This window comes from Pan paniscus, chromosome 12 (genome assembly GCF_029289425.2).
Source record: "Pan paniscus chromosome 12, NHGRI_mPanPan1-v2.0_pri, whole genome shotgun sequence".
Classification (NCBI taxonomy): domain Eukaryota; kingdom Metazoa; phylum Chordata; class Mammalia; order Primates; family Hominidae; genus Pan; species Pan paniscus.
This window is the reverse complement of record NC_073261.2, coordinates 102,891,725-102,908,916: the sequence shown is the minus strand read 5'-3', so window position 1 is coordinate 102,908,916 and position 17,192 is coordinate 102,891,725. Positions and strand designations below refer to the sequence as shown.

At 48.6% G+C, this 17,192-nt stretch overlaps 1 protein-coding gene and 1 long non-coding RNA gene across 3 annotated transcripts in view; one reads left to right on the top strand and one right to left on the bottom strand.

Moving 5' to 3' along the window:
* Nucleotides 1-17,192, top strand: part of KLHL29 (kelch like family member 29) — a 327,396-nt gene that overhangs the window by 224,889 nt on the left and 85,315 nt on the right. The gene's annotated exons all lie outside the window — the stretch shown is intronic.
* Nucleotides 10,960-12,282, bottom strand: LOC117979100 (uncharacterized). Its single transcript, XR_004669744.3, has 2 exons — nucleotides 11,613-12,282; nucleotides 10,960-11,464 (listed from the first exon to the last, which is right to left on the bottom strand). It is a non-coding gene; the product is annotated as an uncharacterized LOC117979100 (long non-coding RNA).

Sequence of the window (17,192 nt, the reverse complement as noted above, 5' to 3'; positions counted from 1 at the left end):
TCAGTGATCTGCCCACCTCAGCCTCCCAAAGTGCTGGGATTACAGGTGTGAGCCATGGTGCCCAGCCAAGGGAAAACCTTTCTTAAAGGACAAGTGAGAGTATGGGAGTTTCAGGTGGGGGGATCAATCCGTGAGCGAGTGTGTGTGTGTGTGTGTGTATGTGTGTGTGTGTGTGTGTGAGAGAGGGAGAGAGAGAGAGAGGCAGAGAGAGAGAGAAAGAGAGAAAGGAGAGAGGGAGGAATGAAAAGAGATGATTGATTCCAGAACATTCCCGGGCCTTGCACACAGCCTGCTCAGGAAAGCTGGAAGGTCCTCCTCCCAGCCGCTCTGCTGCTGGGTGCAGGGGTCTCTGGCCTCCTTTGTTTCACGTCCCTTGTGTGATTGCAAGGCGCCCTTCCTGTGACTCACTGCGTCCTTGCCTTTCCCAATTTCCAACTCAGTTTAGCCAAGGGATCTAAGGCACGGGGTTAGGCACTGCCTCAAAGCATCTTAGGAATCTGCCCAAAATTCCGTGTTCATCCTGACCGATTTAACAATTAAAGGATCACTTTATGAAATTCCTTGTCTTATAAACGCAATTAGCAGTTTTAATCTCCTGAGGGAACAAATCATTCACTGCTTGATGGGAGTTGGTTTTATCAGAGAATTTTGCTTCTAAAGTTAAACTGAAATAAAAGCAGAGGGGAAGAGGAGAGTCATTTATGGGGCATCTGAGGGCACTTGTGGGCAGCTCAGGGAGAGCAGAAGGGAGCTTGATGCTTGCAGAACCCACACTCAATGGCAGGCACTGTCCTAGTCCCTTAGACACCCTTAGCTAGGGCTTATCTTAGCCCATTCAGGCTGCCATAACAAAATACTGTAAACAGGGTGGCTTAGAAACAACAGAAATGTATTTCTCACAGTCCTGGAAGATGAGAAACCCACGATCAAGGCACCGGCCAATGTGGTGCCTGGTAAGGGTTGGGCCTGGCTCATGGACAGCACCTTCTAACTGTACTCCATGGTGGAAGGGGCAAGCTCTGGTCTCATGAGCCCCATATGAGAGCACTAATCCCATTGGTGAGGGCCCCACCCTCATGACCTAATCACTTCCCTAAGGCTTCCCCTTCTCATACCATCACACTGGGGGTTAGGTTTTGACATGGATTTTGAGAAGACACAAATATTTAAACCACAGCAGGGCTCTGCCACCCACAGACCAGGAGGTGGTGACTCAGAGAGGGCCTGCAAACTGCCCAGACCACACAGACCAGGAGGTGGTGACTCAGAGGGGGCCTGCAAACTGCCCAGACCACACAGGAGCTCAGAGATCAGCTGGGGATTTGAAAGGTGGTCACTCTGACCCCAGAGAAGAATCTCTTCCCACTGCCCCAAGCTGGGAATGCCAAAAGGAAGATGGGATTGAGAAACAGAGGGGATGCAGAAAAGGCTGCCCAGGAGAACCATCAGCAATCCATTTTGGTTTTTTAGTCTTGAACCAAATGGAAAAGTTACTTTTAATGAAATATCTGAAATCCAGTCTTACCCTATCTTATACATATTTGGGACTACATTCTTTAGAGCAGGGGTCACCCACCCCCACAAACCAGTACAGTCCATGGCCTGTTAGGAAACAGGTGCACAGCAGGTGAGTGGCAGGCAAGCCAGCATGACCACCTGAGCTCCATCTCCTGTCAGATCAGCAATGACAATAGATTCTCATAGGACCGTGAACCCTATTGTGAACTGTGCGTGTGAGGGATCTAGGTTGCATGCTCCTTATGAGAATCTAATACCTGATGATCTGAGGTGGAGCAGTTTCATCCCAGAACCATCTCCCCACACCCCCAGCCCCATCCATGGAAAAATTGTCTTCCACAAAAGTGGTCCCTGCTGCCAAAAAGGTTGGGGACCGCTGCCTTAGAGAGCTCTGAAGTTGTTTCTTTTGTGAGCAAGCCTCTGTCGTCATGTGAACTGCCGTTCCCCCAATTTATATGTTTAGTCACTTTAGATTCTCTCACACTCATCTCTTTCTAGGGACCCCGGAATTGTCCCAAGACGAGGAAGGAGGGAGGGCGGGAGGGTGATTCTCCAGCCTACAGGTAGTCAGTAGTTGACCCAAAATGTTACCTTTTGTTGTCCACACAAAGACAGTAATTTCCATCTCCATTCCCAGCATGATGGGAGGGAAAAAGGAATGCACAGAAGTCATTTGGAGGAAGTTCCCACATACAGAAGAGAGTAAAACTGTGTCTGTAAACATGAAAATAACAGCATCTGCTGGTGAAGTTTTGGTCTTTTATTTTGTGTTTTCCTAAACATATCTATAGCTTACTGTCTGTACCAGGAACTCCCACGCGCCTGTGAGGTCTCTTGCCTGTTGCCCTGACTTGCAACTGAGTATTTCATTTTTGTGTTCATCCTTCTTCCCCCACAAGACTGCAGTCTCCTTGGAGGTAGGGCCCAGTCTTTTTTTTTTTTCCTCTGTCTTATCTTCTATGCCTGGAATATCGTAGGAGCTCAGAAAATGTTTGTTGTTTTTGTTTTTATTCAAAGTTAGAGCTATAATTCACAAAATACACACCTCACATTTACTCTGTTAAATTCTTCCTTTAATTGAAATGCATTCATTTGGAGAAAGCGATGCTGATAGGAAGCAGATAACTGGAGAACCGATGATTTTCTAAGTGCTGTGGGCCCCTTAGGATGTGAATTACAATATGGAGCGTTTAGATACCAAACCCATTGGGGGAGGCACTGAGGATTATCCATTCTCGCACAGAGCACTCAATACAAACCCCAACTCATATTAATTAAAAATTCTAAATCACACAATTGTTTTTTTCTGCAAATACTTATATGCTCTGTTTTATCACCATTAATAATAACAATAAAGATAATAATAATAAAACTACTGTGTGATTAAGGTGCAGATAAGCAATTAGGAAACAAAATATTTACAGGTTTTTAGGGAGCCCTGTGCTCAGAATGGGAATAGGATAATTACAATGGAGGTTTAGTATGAGAGCTCATTCGAGAAGATTCTCCACTGAGAGTTGAAGTCAGTCACTGGGTTCTATTTTGTCTGTGATTCTATCAACCTGTTCCCCTGATATCAATCATTTAGTCACTCATTCATTTGACACAGATGTATTAAGTGTCTCGAACATGCCAGGCAGTGTGCTAGGTGCTGGAACATGAGGGTAAATAGAACATTCCCCACTCCTGTGGTCTAGGGGTGGTTATGTCATTACAGCCAGGAGGGAGATGGCCTGCAGTGGCAGGGCACTGTGTCTAAGCCGAGGACTGTAGGATGAGTTGGAGAGCTCCAGGAGAAAGAGTGGGAGAGAGAATTCCCTGGAGATGCCTGGTGAAGAGTTGTAAGCTTGGTGCTTGTGAGGACTGAAAAGTCATTGAGCCCTTTCACTGGAGAAGGCAGCAATCAGAGATGAGCTGGAGAGGTGAGCTGGGACCACATCCTGAGGGCTGTGGGGAGCCACAGATGGATTTTTGTGAAATAGAGAGCAGGTGTGCTCTTCAGAATGCGCCCCCCTCGGCTGGTTGTGGAGCGAGGGAATAGGAATCAAGGATGCCTGTGTGGAGCCGGGTGCAGAATTTCATGATAGCCGTGGCCTAGAGATGGGTAATAGTGAGAAAAGGGGGGATGGGGGGATTTCAGAAATTCAGGACAGATGATGATAATAATGATGACAAATACATAATACGCTCTTACCATGTGCCAGAGCCTACTACAAGCACTTTGCATGTTTATTTGGTTCAACCTTCCAACAAAACCCGTGAGGTAGTGACTTATCCCCATTGTATGGGTGAGGAAACCGAGACACAAAGAGATTAAATAGTTGGTGCAAGACTACACTAATCTTAAGTAGCAAATGGGAATCAGACTCCTGTTTGGATGTGAACCCACCCCTGACCCCCCACTTCTTTCCAGAGCCCATGGTCCACACTACTGTCTTCAGTGACATGGGGGTACGGGAGGTCCATTACTCAGGTAGGGAGGGTAGGCAGAGCAGATGAGTTGCTTTTGTGACACATACCCCTGACAGTCCCTCAGGGATCACATGGTATCAGAAGCAGTGGAGAGTCCTCATCCCTGGCTGGCCATCTCCCCCTCCCCACAAAGCCCTTCCTCCCAACACTTGGAAATAAAGCCTTTCAACTGGATGCTAGTAGTCAGGGACTGTCTTGGGGTGGGATGGGGCGATACTGCTGCTGGGTCTTTTGGGCCCACGGCCAGGCCTCAGCTCCAAACTCAACTCTTGCTGGCCTCTCGGTACTGAATTGCACCTTGCTGTATTCGTTCTGGTGTGCTTTGGAGAACCAATTGATTTCCCAGCTCCCTATCTTGTCACTATCTGAATGAGCTTTTATGGAGAATCTGCTGCTCTTTGAGAAGTTTCATGGACATTTTCTTCATCTTTTCCTGGAATGAAGTTCATAAATTGGTGCTTTAAGAGGCTTGGTCCGGAATGAGCTGCAGGGAATGGCTAGTTTAAAGACGTGGTCATCTCTCCTCAGTTCCCCACTTCCCCATAGGCCCTCTGTCTGCATTTTCACTGTGGGACTTATGTGCCTTCTGACTCTGAAATTTTCAGTTTCATCAGTCATGATCAGCAGATTGCCTCTTGCCATCACTCCAGACTTGTCCTTTGCAAGGCTTGGTCCTGGGACAAGAAGTAGCCCTGTGTGGTGGGGCGGGTGCCCTGAAATGCTATGCAGAAAGCCTGGGTCCTAACTGTGTCTCAATTCACTACAGAAACTTGGCCCAGATCACCTTCCATTCTGGACCTCACTCGCCCCTGCAAAAGTAGAAATGCAAGTTCATGTTGTTGGATAAATATTTGCAGCAGTAAAGTAAGATAATAGATTCATGTATTTATTCACCATTTATTAATCACTTATTCTGTGCCAAGCACAGTTTCAGGTGCTTTGGTTAGAGTAATAAGCAAGATAAACAAAAATTACTGCCCACATGGAGCTTACCTTCAAGTGGATGGAAAGACAATGAATAAGTAACAAAAATATCTAGTATGTTAGATGGTAATAAGTGCTGGCGAGTTCCATGTTCAAAATGATCAATGAGGAAATGCTGACCAAGCCTTCTGTTGAAGATAGTTAGAAAAGCAGGTAGTGTCTAATAACCATTGTCTTGAAGGCATTGGAGAGGTAACAAGACACAGTGAGCTGCTATTCGATTCGGGTCTGGGAAGCACAGAGGCCCGTGGAGGTGAGCCTTATGCTTACAGCCAGTTTTCCTCTAGGAGTATTTGGCAGTTCTTAAGGGACAGATGAGAGCTGAGCAGGGCGCTTGACAGCAGGCTTGCAGGGTCAGAGGACCAGGATTGGAACCCAGAGTCTGCCAAGGGGGCCAGTGGGTTCCAGTGACCCCTCTACTTTCTTTGGCCTGGGACTCTGAAGGGCTGCACACTGGGCCCTCTGAGGAGCTGCCTCTCTGCTTCAAATCCTCTGGGTTCTCCAAAATGAATTAAAGTGATCCCGTATTACTAGTATCCCTAGGTGCCCAGCAGAAGCAGACAAATAATCTTAGGAGAAAGATACCATCTTGACCTCAGATTATTTCTAAAACAATGTGCAAAGGTAGAATCTGTAACGTAATTTCAAAAATAATCAGATACAAGGAGACCACAATAACAAATATCAGTAGAAACAACAGAAAATAGAAAGACCCATAGGGGTTCCAGATATATTGGAATTCTCAGACACAGACTTTAAAATAACTCTGCTTACCATGTTCCAGATGTTAAAAGACCAAAATTGGAATTTTCAGCGGAGAACCAGAAACTATATATCTTTTTAAAAACCCAAATGTAAATAACCACATAATACCCCAAATTGAGAATTCAATGTCGAGTTTAACAGATGCAACCAAAAAAAAAAAAAAGGATTATGAACTGAAAGATTGATTAGAAAAAAAAAAATCCACCTTAAGTAAAGAGAGACCAGAGAAAAAATGCAAAAAAAGGCAGGGAGGTGGGGCAGTAGGAGTTAAAATGAAAATGTCTAACACACGTATAATTGGGATTCCAGAAAAAGAGGAGGAAGAAACTGTGTCAGAAGCAATATTTCAAGAAAATGGGTGAGAACATTTCTAAACTGTTGAAAGATATCAAGTCATAGATTCAAGAAACACTTTACAAGCAGGATAAATGAAATCTAAACCAAGGCATTCAGAGTAAAACTGCTGAAAATTAAAGACAGAGAAAAATCTAAAAAGCAGGTGGAAGGGAAAGACAGATTACTTTGAAAGGTACAATGACAAAATATATAACTGACTTCTCAATAAAACATTGCAAGTCAGAAGTCAATGGTGTGATATCTTTAAAGTGCTAAAAGAAATTGCCAGCTCGGAATTCTATACCCAGTGAAAATGCCCTTAGAAGAAAGAACAAAGATAAGATTTTTTTTAAAAGTTCAGACAAACAGTGAAATAATTTGTCACCAGAAAGCCTGGCTGGGTGTGGTGGTTCATGCCTGTAATCCCAGAACTTTAGGCCATGGCAGGTGGATCACCTGAGGTCAGGAGTTGGAGACCAGCCTGGCCAACATGGAGAAACCATGTCTCTATTAAAAATACAAAAATTAGGTGGTCATGGTGGCGAACGCCTGTAATCTCAGCTACTCAGTAGGCTGAGGCAGGAGAAATTCTTGAACCCGGGAGGCTGAGGTTGTAGTGAGCCAAGATCACACCATTGCACTCCAGCCTGGGCAACAGAGCGAGTCTCGATCTCAAAAAAGAAAAGAAAAGGAAAGAAAGCCTGCACTGAAGGAAATCCAAAAGTACATTTTTCAGGCAGATGAAATTAATTCAAAGCAAAGGTTAGAGTTTCAGGAAGCAATGAAAAGCAACCAAAAATGTAAAAATAAGGCTATAGATAAATAAATATCAATTGTATACAAAGATTAAAAATCTCTTATGAAACAACATATATAGAGAGAAATAAATGCAAAAAAGGCTTAGAAATGGGGTGGAGAACAAATGAAATGAAATTATTTTAAGGCCCTTGAATTATTTTAAGGCCAAGGAAGACAGTATAAGTATCAATATTACACTTCAATAAGTCAAGGATGAGGGATGTAATATCTATGGATATTACAATGAAATACAAAATACCTAATCCAAAAGAAGACAAAGGAGAAAAGAAGAAAAGGAACACAGAACAAGTGAGACACAGAAAGCATTTAGCAAAATGATCAATTTAAACCTGAATACATCAGTAATTACATCAAATGTATATGCTCTAACCAAAAGACAAAGCTTTTCAGACTGAAATTTTAAATTCTCACTCTATGCTATTTATAAAAAACACATTAAAAGAGAAAAGGTATAGAAAGATTAAAGGGAAAAGGGTAGAAGAAGGCAAAAAGATATACTATGCATAAAAGCAGGTGTAGCTACATCAATATCACACAAAATTGACTTTAAGACAAGAAACAATACTTCATAATTACTATTTTTTAAAAACCCATCCTTGGCCGGGCACGGTGGCTCATGCCTATAATCCCAGCACTTTGGGAGGCTGAGGTGGGCGGATCACAAGGTCAGGAATTCAAGACCAGCCTGGCCAACATGGTGAAACCCCATCTCTACTAAAAATACAAACATTAGCCGGGGGTGGTGGCACGCGCCTGTAATCCCAGCTACTCGGGAGGCTGAGGCAGGAGAATCGTTTGAACCCGGGAGGTGGAGGTTGCAGTGAGCCGAGATCGCGCCATTGCACTCCAGCCTGGGAGACAGGGCAAGACTCCATCTCAAAAAAAAAAAAAAAAACCACCACCCTCAGCTCACCAGGAAGATACAACAATTGTATGCATCCAAGAACTGTGAAAGGAAAATAAATCTTGGGACCCCAAAATCACTAAGCTGAAGGGAAAAGTCAAGCTGGGAACTGCTTAGAACCAACCTGCCTCCCATTCTATCCCTTAAAAAAAGATAAGTACTAAGATTTTAAAAACAAGCTACATACCTCCCTCACAAGGAATTTCCTTGTGGACAAGGGACAGATAGAACTGAAAGCCACCGCTCTGCTCACTGAGATAGATGCGTATCTGTGAGTTAATTGTAGGAAACCCAGTTGTTGTCCACAGAGAACTGGATAATTTTGCTGGTGTGGAAAATTCACACATTTGGTGTTAGAACTGTTGAGAGTAGAGAAAGAGAGTTTTTCCTTCTAGAGAGGTTTACAGGCCCAGAATTGACCTGGGTTATAATTTATCCCCATGTTGAGTCAAAAACTTTTTTTTTGAGACAGAGTCTCACTCTGTCACCCAGTCTAGAGTGCAGTACCGTAGCCTTGAACTCCCATGCTCAGCCTCCCGAGTAGCTGGGACTACAGGTGCATGCCACCAAGCCTGGCTAATTTTTGTATTTTTTGTAGAGGCAGGGTTTTGCCATGTTGCCTACGCTGGTCTCGAACTCCTGGGCTCAAGTGATCCGCCTGCCTCAGCCTCCCAAAGTGCTGGGATTACAGGCTTGAGCCACCGTGCCTGACCCAGTCAAAAACTTAGGACGGCCTCCTTTGAAAGGCTAATCAGAAACTCAAAACAATGCACCCATTTGTCGCTTACCTACCTATGACTTGGAAACCCCCTTCCTGCTTTGAGTTGTCCCACCCCTTTCCAGGCAGAACCGATGTACATCTTACATATATTGATTGATGTCTCATGTCTCCCTAAAATGTATAAAACCAACCTGTGCCCCAACCACCCTGGACACATGTCATCAGGACCTCCTGAGGCCGTGTCACTGGCATGCGTCCTTAACTTTGGCAAAATAAATTTCCTAAAATGAGACCTGTCTCAGATACCCAAAGAGTTCACAGAACATAGAACATAGCCTCGAAATATAAAAGGCAAAAATTGACAGAACTAGAAGGGAAAAAATGAATTCACAGTCACAGTAGGAAATATTTAACACATTCTCTAAATAACAAAACAAACAGACAAAAATAATAATAATAAAGGTGTAGAAGATTTGCAAACACAATTAGTAAACATGACAACGGCTTAGAGAATATGGTACATAAAATCTAGGGAATATGCGTTCTTCAGAATCACACACATAATATTGATAAGTGCAATGGAGAAAAATGAATAAGGAGTGTTAGCTGTGAGAGTTGAAATAGTAGGGTTCGGAAAGAGCTCTCTGTGGTTGCCTTTGAGCAGAGACCCAAGGAGGTAAGAAAAGAGGTCACTCGGGTCGGTGATCGCTGAGGGAGGAACATTGCAGGCTCCAGGCTGAGGCAGGGTGGGCTGGTGTGTTCAGGAAACAGCAGGGACCGCAAAGCCATCCGGGGGCGGGAAGATGTGGGCTTGTAAGACCCCAAGAGAGGGGCGCCCTGGGCCCTGGGCATTGATGATGGGAATGGAGCCTGCTGCTCCCTGCAGCCCCAGGTCAGCTCCGCCTCCAGCAAAACAAGACTCCTCCAAAGCCCGTTCCAGCCATCAGGTCCTTCTCTCCCTGTCTGCTTAGCCCTCTCCCTAGAACCTGCGCTTCCTTTCACAGCTCGGCGCTTCTTCCACGTCCTATCCAGTTGCCCTTTCAGGAAAGACACTGAACCTGGTGCCTGGGGAGCACGCACTGTGGGTCTGCGATGAGCCAGGCCTTCTCCTGGGCTTCGGCTTGTCCTCACAAGCCCGGGGGCAGGCTTTGTTATTAGCATTTTGCAGATAAGAAAACTGCTGCCTCGACTTCTGCTCTTGTGTAAATGCAACCTCCTCCTAGAGCCTCACTCTCACGTCCATTTTCACTGAACCGGGTGCTGCCAGGGACCCCACTTCCAGAGGAGGTTGCTGCCCCCACCCAGCCACCCTGGGACCATCCAACCTGGGATCCTGAGACACCCTGAGTCGTATCTCTGGGGCCAGAGAACAAGTCAGGACACTCGGAGCATCTCATGTGTGTCTCCGCTGCAGGGAGCTCTGAGTCAGCCTGTAGAAAGGGGTGCGGTGGCCAGGGAGGACGTCCCCGGGCTCTGTGTGAGCCGCACTGCCTCTCACGGTGGACCTGCGAGCCGGGCCGGAGCACCTGCACTGGTGCTCTGGGCGGAGGGAAGTTGCTGAAGTTGCACCTTCCATGGGCTGCCCACCCCAGCTCCTGGGGCCCTCTGAGAAATCCCATTATTCCAGTCTAGGGGGCTTCACATCCCCAGACCCCTCATTTGCAGCCTGATGGTTATGCACCTGTTAGGGTCACTGCGTGGACACAGACCGTGCTGAGGATGTCAGATTAGAGTGAAGTGACCATGACCTGGTTCAGCTGCGCCAGCCTTCCTGCACGTCAGCGTCGCTGTTCCTTTCTCATCAGCACAGCCAGTGCCTATGTCTGTCCCCTGTCAGATGAAAGATGGCAGATATTCCCTCCCCAGACCCCCTCTGCTTCTCTTTTGGGAATCAGGCTTACTGTGGCCTCTGGGCTTCCAGTTCTGGTGGCCTTGATCCCTCCTCCTAAGGGACCCAAGGGTCAGTCCCCTTGGAGCTCTCAGCAAGGAAGACCTCACTGGACCTATGGGTCCTGGCCTGGAGGGTGGACCTCTCTGCTATTGGCCACTGAGCCAGGTCTGCTTCTGCCATGCTCCCCTAGTAGCAGCCTGACCATGAGGTTACACCCCTTACCCTGTCCTCCCACACTCCAAGTCTGCCTCTCCCTCCTCAGCCTGGGGTTCTGTTCTCTTGAGCTCTACAAAAAGTTCATACTCAGCCTGGGGTTCATTCTGCTCTTTAATCCTGTGACAGAAAGGCTGCGGAGGTTGTGGGAGCCTTGTAATGCTCATTTTACCTAAACTAACCTTTCTTAAATTGGGGGAGCCAGGGAAAGATGAAAGGAGAAACACGCACACACACGGCAATGTAAGTTAAAGAAAAAAACATTTACCAAGTCTCTAAATGTTGTCCTCGCCCCGCATCCTATTCTGCTGAATAAAGAAAACAGAGGTGCCTTCGGGCTTTTTAAAATCAAGTTTTTATTAAAAAGAAACCGTTTCAATCAAGCAAACAATTCACAAAGACATTTTCTAGAATAGTGAGAATAATAAAAACCATGATTTTTGGAGAGGCCGATTCCTTGCCAGGACCTGGGGTCGTGGGCTTGGCACCCATCATTCTTGCGCACCTCATGAACTGTAAGAGAGATCTTATCCCTTTCTGGAAATGAGCGAACGGGTTCAGAGAAGTCTAGTGACCTATCCAAGGACACAGAGCCCCTGAAAGGTAGCTCTGTTGTCTGCACCAAGTCTGTGTGACTCTGGCACCGTTCCCGGGGTCATTCACAGCAGGGCCCCGCTCAGACCTCGGCGGGCAGCGAGAAGAACACATGGAGTTTCTGACTTCCAGCACAAAGGGGCATCCTGCCTTGCGTTTTTGTTTCCCATTTCTGAGCATTCTCTCTGGATTACAGCTGTGACCGCCGTATCGCAGCGTGTTTGCCCAGCCTGGTTTGAGTTGTAAGCTGGTGAAATAGAAAAATCCTTGTGAAAATATGAACACACTTTTATTTACCAAAGGTAAATGAAACCTTTCACTGTTCTGAAGGGTTTCCATTTTTCTGTCTTTTGTCTCCTCCCTTTGATTACCCATAACATTAACCTTCAAACAACCTGGCAAATCCAAGTCTGATTTCCCGGCAGCCTCCTCCTTCAGCCGGGCAGGGCACCTGTTGCAGGCCCTCTTGGGATCACCAGGCAGAGAAGCTTCCCTGTGCTTCACACCCACCGACGCCTGTCCCCCCGTCCTGGGGGAAGGCAGTTCCAGGCTGGCCCATGGTCACTGTGAAGCGCTCCTACTTAACAATGCAAGTAGCCATCCCTCTGTCCAGCTGGCTTTGACGAGGCTCTGCCGCAGCTTCTTGCCCGTGGCTCTGTGATGGGGAAAAAAGGAAGGAAAAATGCGTTCCATGCAGGGCCTGTCACTGCCGTAGAAACAGCAGTATTATTTTCAGGGATGTTGCGTTAATAGGGGAAGGCTGTTTCTTGGAAAATACTGCCTTCAAGTACTGTGACTCTTTTCAGGTTATATAAAAGGGCATTAGGCAAACACTCAGAAATTCAGCAGCTTCCTTGGTTGGGAGTGTGGAGGGTGGGTGGACCAGCTCCTGTGCACCTCCAGCGGCAGCCACGCAGAATACGAATTGGCTGCAGTTACCGTCCTCATCAGCCCGCAGTCTGGATAGTATCAGCAACAGGAAAGGTTACAGCTTTTCCTGTGATGTATTGCTTCTTCAGAGAGTATTAAAGATGTTTTGAATCTATTTTTTTAGGAATCTTGAAACCACCAGTGGAACATTTTTGCTGTTGTGGGTAATGCACAACGTAGCAGCGTAGGAAGGCCGGGCCACGAGAGGGACCCGAGGGTGTTGGAAGCACCGAAGACGGCGCCCGTTGTCGTTTTAACAGTGAGGAAGCAAGTGAGGCAGAGCATATGCTGAGGTGTGGAGCAGCTGCGACTGGGAAGCGTGTTATTTCTTTTATTTGCTGGGGGGCGGAGAAGAGGCAGACATCGCATCTCCTGGGAGTGGGCAGGATTTATTTATTGGGGAGTGCCAGAGGAAAAGTTCCGTCATCATGGAAGGAATTCTCCAGCCCTGCTTAGTATTATTGTTTGGGCCTTTATTTATTTTTTTTTTTCCTGCCTTGACACTCCCTGCCCAAAGCACAGATTCAAATAAAAATTGTAGCCAGAGCCAATGTCTTCGTAGTAGATGGTGGGACGGTGAATTTTACATGTCAATTTGACCAGGCCACAAGGTGCCCAGGTATTTGGGCCAAAGATGATCCTGGGTGTGTCCGTGAGGGTGTTTCTGGATGAGATTAAGATTCAAATCAGTAGACTGAGTAAAGCAGCTCGCCCTCCCCAATGTGGGAAGGCCTCATCCGATCAGTCAGTCGGCCTGAACAGAACAAAAGCTGACCCTGCTGTAAGTAAGAGGGGTTTCTCCTGACCGCCTTTGAGTTGGGACATTGGTCTTTTGCTGCCTTTGGACTGGAACTGAAACATCCGCTCTTCTTGGGTCTCAAGCCTGCAGGCTTTTGGACTGGAACTATACCAGTTCCCGCTCCTGGGTCTCCAGCTTGCTAACTGCAGATCGCGGGACTTCTCGGCCTCCATGGTTACAGGAGCTGATTCCTTATAATAAATCGTATATTAAATATATAATTTCTATCCTATTAGTTCCGTTTCTCTGGAGAACCCTGGCTGATATAGAAGGCATCCATTAAGGCAGGGGTTGAAATCTTAACATCTTTCCTGAACCCATAGCTTAATCAAGCTACCTGTGTCCTCTAGGAGAAGAAAGGGTGAATGAATCCCAAAGTATTTGGAAGGAGGCCAGAGAAAAGCTCTGCAGCCACCACTCCTCTCTGCTGAGAACATCAGAGGCCGTGAACTGTGTGAATAGAAATGAGGATGCCTTGCCAGACAGCCCCCTTTACAGGCAAATGCTGGTCCTTCCCCTCCAGGGGAACAGGGCTTGGAGCACCCTGGTCCCTCCTCCAAGGCAGCCAGATACAGGCCTGGCAGCCACAGGCCCCTTGGCCCAGGGAAAGGCAACCTCTCTGTTGCAGGTGGGAGGCTCCAGCTACAGCCTCCAGCCATTGCTCCCTAGACGTGGTGTCCACTCCTTGCTCACCCCCTGCTAGAAGGTAAAGGATAGCATACATGAAATGCTTTTAAGCAGCAGGTCTGTGACTCTTCCTGCAGCAGGTGAGGCTCTGAGCTAAATATGTCACACCTGGGGTCTTCTGCGGGGCTGGATCGAGAGCGGGCTTCGAGAGCGGGCTTCTCCTGCAGTGTGAAGGGTCTGGTTCCAGCCTGGGCCGCTGGGGAAATTTTGAGGGTGGTGGGTGTTCTCAGAGGGGTCTGGGGCCTCACAGTGATTGGAGAGTGGGGAGAAATGGGTGAGGGAAATGAGTCCACTCATGGAGGCCTTAGCTGTGACTCCTTTTGAAATCCGAGCATCCCAGGGATGGGGGCACTGACACTGATGTGAGGAAATTAGGCCCCAGGGCAGCCGAAGCAGGCCGTGCCCATGATAACAGGAGAGACTGCAGCCTAAAACTCTGAACTGACTGCTGGGGTGCAGAACACAGAGGGGAAGCCTCCTCCCCTTTGGTGAAAAATCAATGTCTGGTGTCAGGACTCCCCTATTAACAGCTTGATTAGAAAGGACTCAGAAGTTCCTTTGCCCTGGAATTGCACCAGGAAAAGAGAGATGGAAGCACGTCTGGGGCGCTGGTAAAGCTAGCAAGGGCATTAAGTCCAGACTGCTTCATCCCAGCCTGTTAGTGCCTAGTTCACACTCCCAACTTCTCCTGAACACCTACTATGTACCAGGCCTTATCCTGGAAATAAGGCACGGTCTGTCCTCCAAGGAATTCATAGTGTAAAGTATGGGGTTGAGCAAATAGGACTTAGAGCCCAGTAGCTCATACAGGCTCCAGGGATTCCTGTGGGGCATGCTGGGGAACCAGGGGAAATGCATCTGACCCAGATGAAGGGAGGCCAGAGAAGGGAGCTGTCAGGGGAGGCTTCTCCGAGGGGAGGCCACTGAGCTGAGTCCCTGAGGATAAGATGGAGCGAGCCTCGGTGAGGGGGCCCAGTGGACACACAGAGGCCAGGCTTAGGCTGATGTGTGGAGATTGGACGCAGCAAACCACATGAGGGTGCTGGCAGAGCGTGAAGTGCCAGCCCAGGGGTGGTGAGAGGGGGCACCAGGAGGCCAGCGGGGCCCATCAGGGAGTTGGCACTCGATCCCTTCGACAATGGGATTGGAAGGTGTTAGGGAGGAGAGTGACATGGTCATATTTACATTTTAGAAAAAGAACTGCCTTGCCACACAAAGAACAGATTCAGATAGACACCCCAGGTGACACTCCTTGGAGGTCAGGAGAAGGCAGAGGTGAGGGTCAGGGAGGCCAGGGCTGCTAGAGGAAATATTTAGGAGGGCATCAGCAAGGCTGCTGGGGCATGGCGTGGGGGGACAGTTAAAGCCAAGTCCCAAATTCCTGCTTTGGGAACAGGGTGGTGAGGCCAGCTCTGGGACAGAGCATACAGCAGAGGGAGCTGACCCAGGATGGGGAGGGAGAGAGCAGAGGCCAGTCCGGGACACACAGAGTGTGAGGTGCAGGCAGGACATCCAAGTGGAAGCGTCGAGTGGGCTTGTGAGCATCTGGAAAGGTGACAGTGATGTGGCAACTGGGCAACAAGACCAGATGCAGGAACAGGGTCCCCATCCAGAGGTGGGAGAGGGAGGCAGGAGAAGAACGTTCCAGAACCCGGATAAACATCATTGAAAGAGAGAAGGCCAAGCCCGCAGAGCCGGGTGTATAAACAGGCCAGTGTGTGCTGCTGCGATGGGAACTCCAGCATCCTGCTGGCTGGAGCGCTGCTGCCACTCTGACCAGTGCCTTCTACCCACGGGGATGACCCTGCATGGGAAGCCGGACTCCCGTCATGAAACCAGTGTTCAGGGAGCCAGGCGGAAGGTCTTTCTCATTGCTCAGGCTGGCAGCTTGAGGCACACACTTCCACCGCAGGAACATCCTTGGCCGGGGGACTGCAGTGCTCCAAGCCCCGGTCCCCTGGCAGAGAAGCATTTGCCTGTGAAGGGGGCTGGTCTTGGAAAGCGTCCAGTCTATGGGGCCCAGTTCTCACCCAGCAGCAGCAGCAGCAGCTGAGGAACTCTACAGCAGAGCCCCAGGTCCCACCCACAGCCTGCCAGAGCCAGACCTCCCAGGGGAGAGACTGGGGAAGCCCATCCAGGCTAAGACCTGCTGCTGACTTCCATCTGCTGATTCTCACATGAGGCCTAGCAGGGAGAAGCCTCTTGTCCAGGTTAGCTCAGGCCTCCTGAGTCCCTGCCCTCCTGAGCACGTTTGGCAATGGCCTTGGCAGGGGCTGAAACAGCAGTAACTGCAGTTAGGAGCACCTAGGAAGAAAAAAGGAAGAGAGGAGGGTGAGGAGAGGTAAGGGAGGAGAAGACAAGGAGGAAGAGGAAGAGCTCAGGAGGAGGAGGAGGAGATGAGGGTGAGGGGAGGTGGGGGAGGAGTACGCTCAAGCCCTGGTGCTAATGGGACAGACCCCCCAGACAGGAAATGCAGACTGGAGAGAATGGAGGTGAATGGAGATGCCGAGCCCCCAGGAGAATAAGTAAGGGCATCAGTATATTTCAAGATGAAGAGAAGGCGCTGCCAAAATGAAGTGCAGCAGAAAGCTGCCCCTCTCCACTTTGGGAGTGCCCAGACAAGCTGCTGTGTGCACTGGCATCAAGTGGGCACCAAGGGGGGTCCAGCATACCCTCCTCCCTGTGGTGGTCAAATGCAGCTCACCATATCCAGGCGTCCAAATAGGGGCAGCTACCACATATCCCTGGGAGCGTGAAGGTGGAGACACTGGCCACCAGTATGACAGCTTGTGTGTAAATGTATGTAAGAACAGGACACATGAGAGAGAAAGTCCGGTCCAAAAGGCAGGTGCACAGTGGCCCCCACATTCATCCCCTTGGGATGTGCTGGAAGCCAGCTGGGCACCTGCAATGCACATCCTTCCAGCACCCTCTCATCAGGCCTGGGACACAGGGAACTGTGATTCTCATTTTGTAGATGAGGAAACTGAGGCTCAGAGACATTAAATCCTTGCCTGGGGCACTCAAGTAATGAAGGAACAGGGACTCAAACCCCTCACTCTTGATGCCCTGTTGTTCTGACCCCCAAAGGCATCACATTCCCTGTGCCCAGCACAACGCATCATCCCCTCTGATCATGCCCACACCCCTCATCCTGAAGTCAGGACTCAGCCCCCTCCTCCAGGCAGCTTTCCTGGACTCACAAGGCCAGGATAGGCCACCACCATCCCGCTCACATCACAGCATGTGATCTCTCTGAGTTGCACCTGTTTTCTTACCTGACTCCACCGATCTGATCTGCTGGAGAGCCGAGACTTTGTCCTACCTAATCACAAAGGATGGACAAATGCGAGTGATGGGTCCCAAGAGGGACGAAGCATGGAAAACTCCCACTCGGGACCCTGGACCCTAGCCATCTCTTCTGGACTCTCCCAACAACAGGAGTGACTCCTCCCAGCCCTGAAGTCAGTGCGGGGCTTCCCCTGCCTGGAATGCTCAGTCTTTCCTTCACAGCCCAGCCTAAGGCCTGCTCCTCATCCCTGCACTTGGGGGCCTTTAG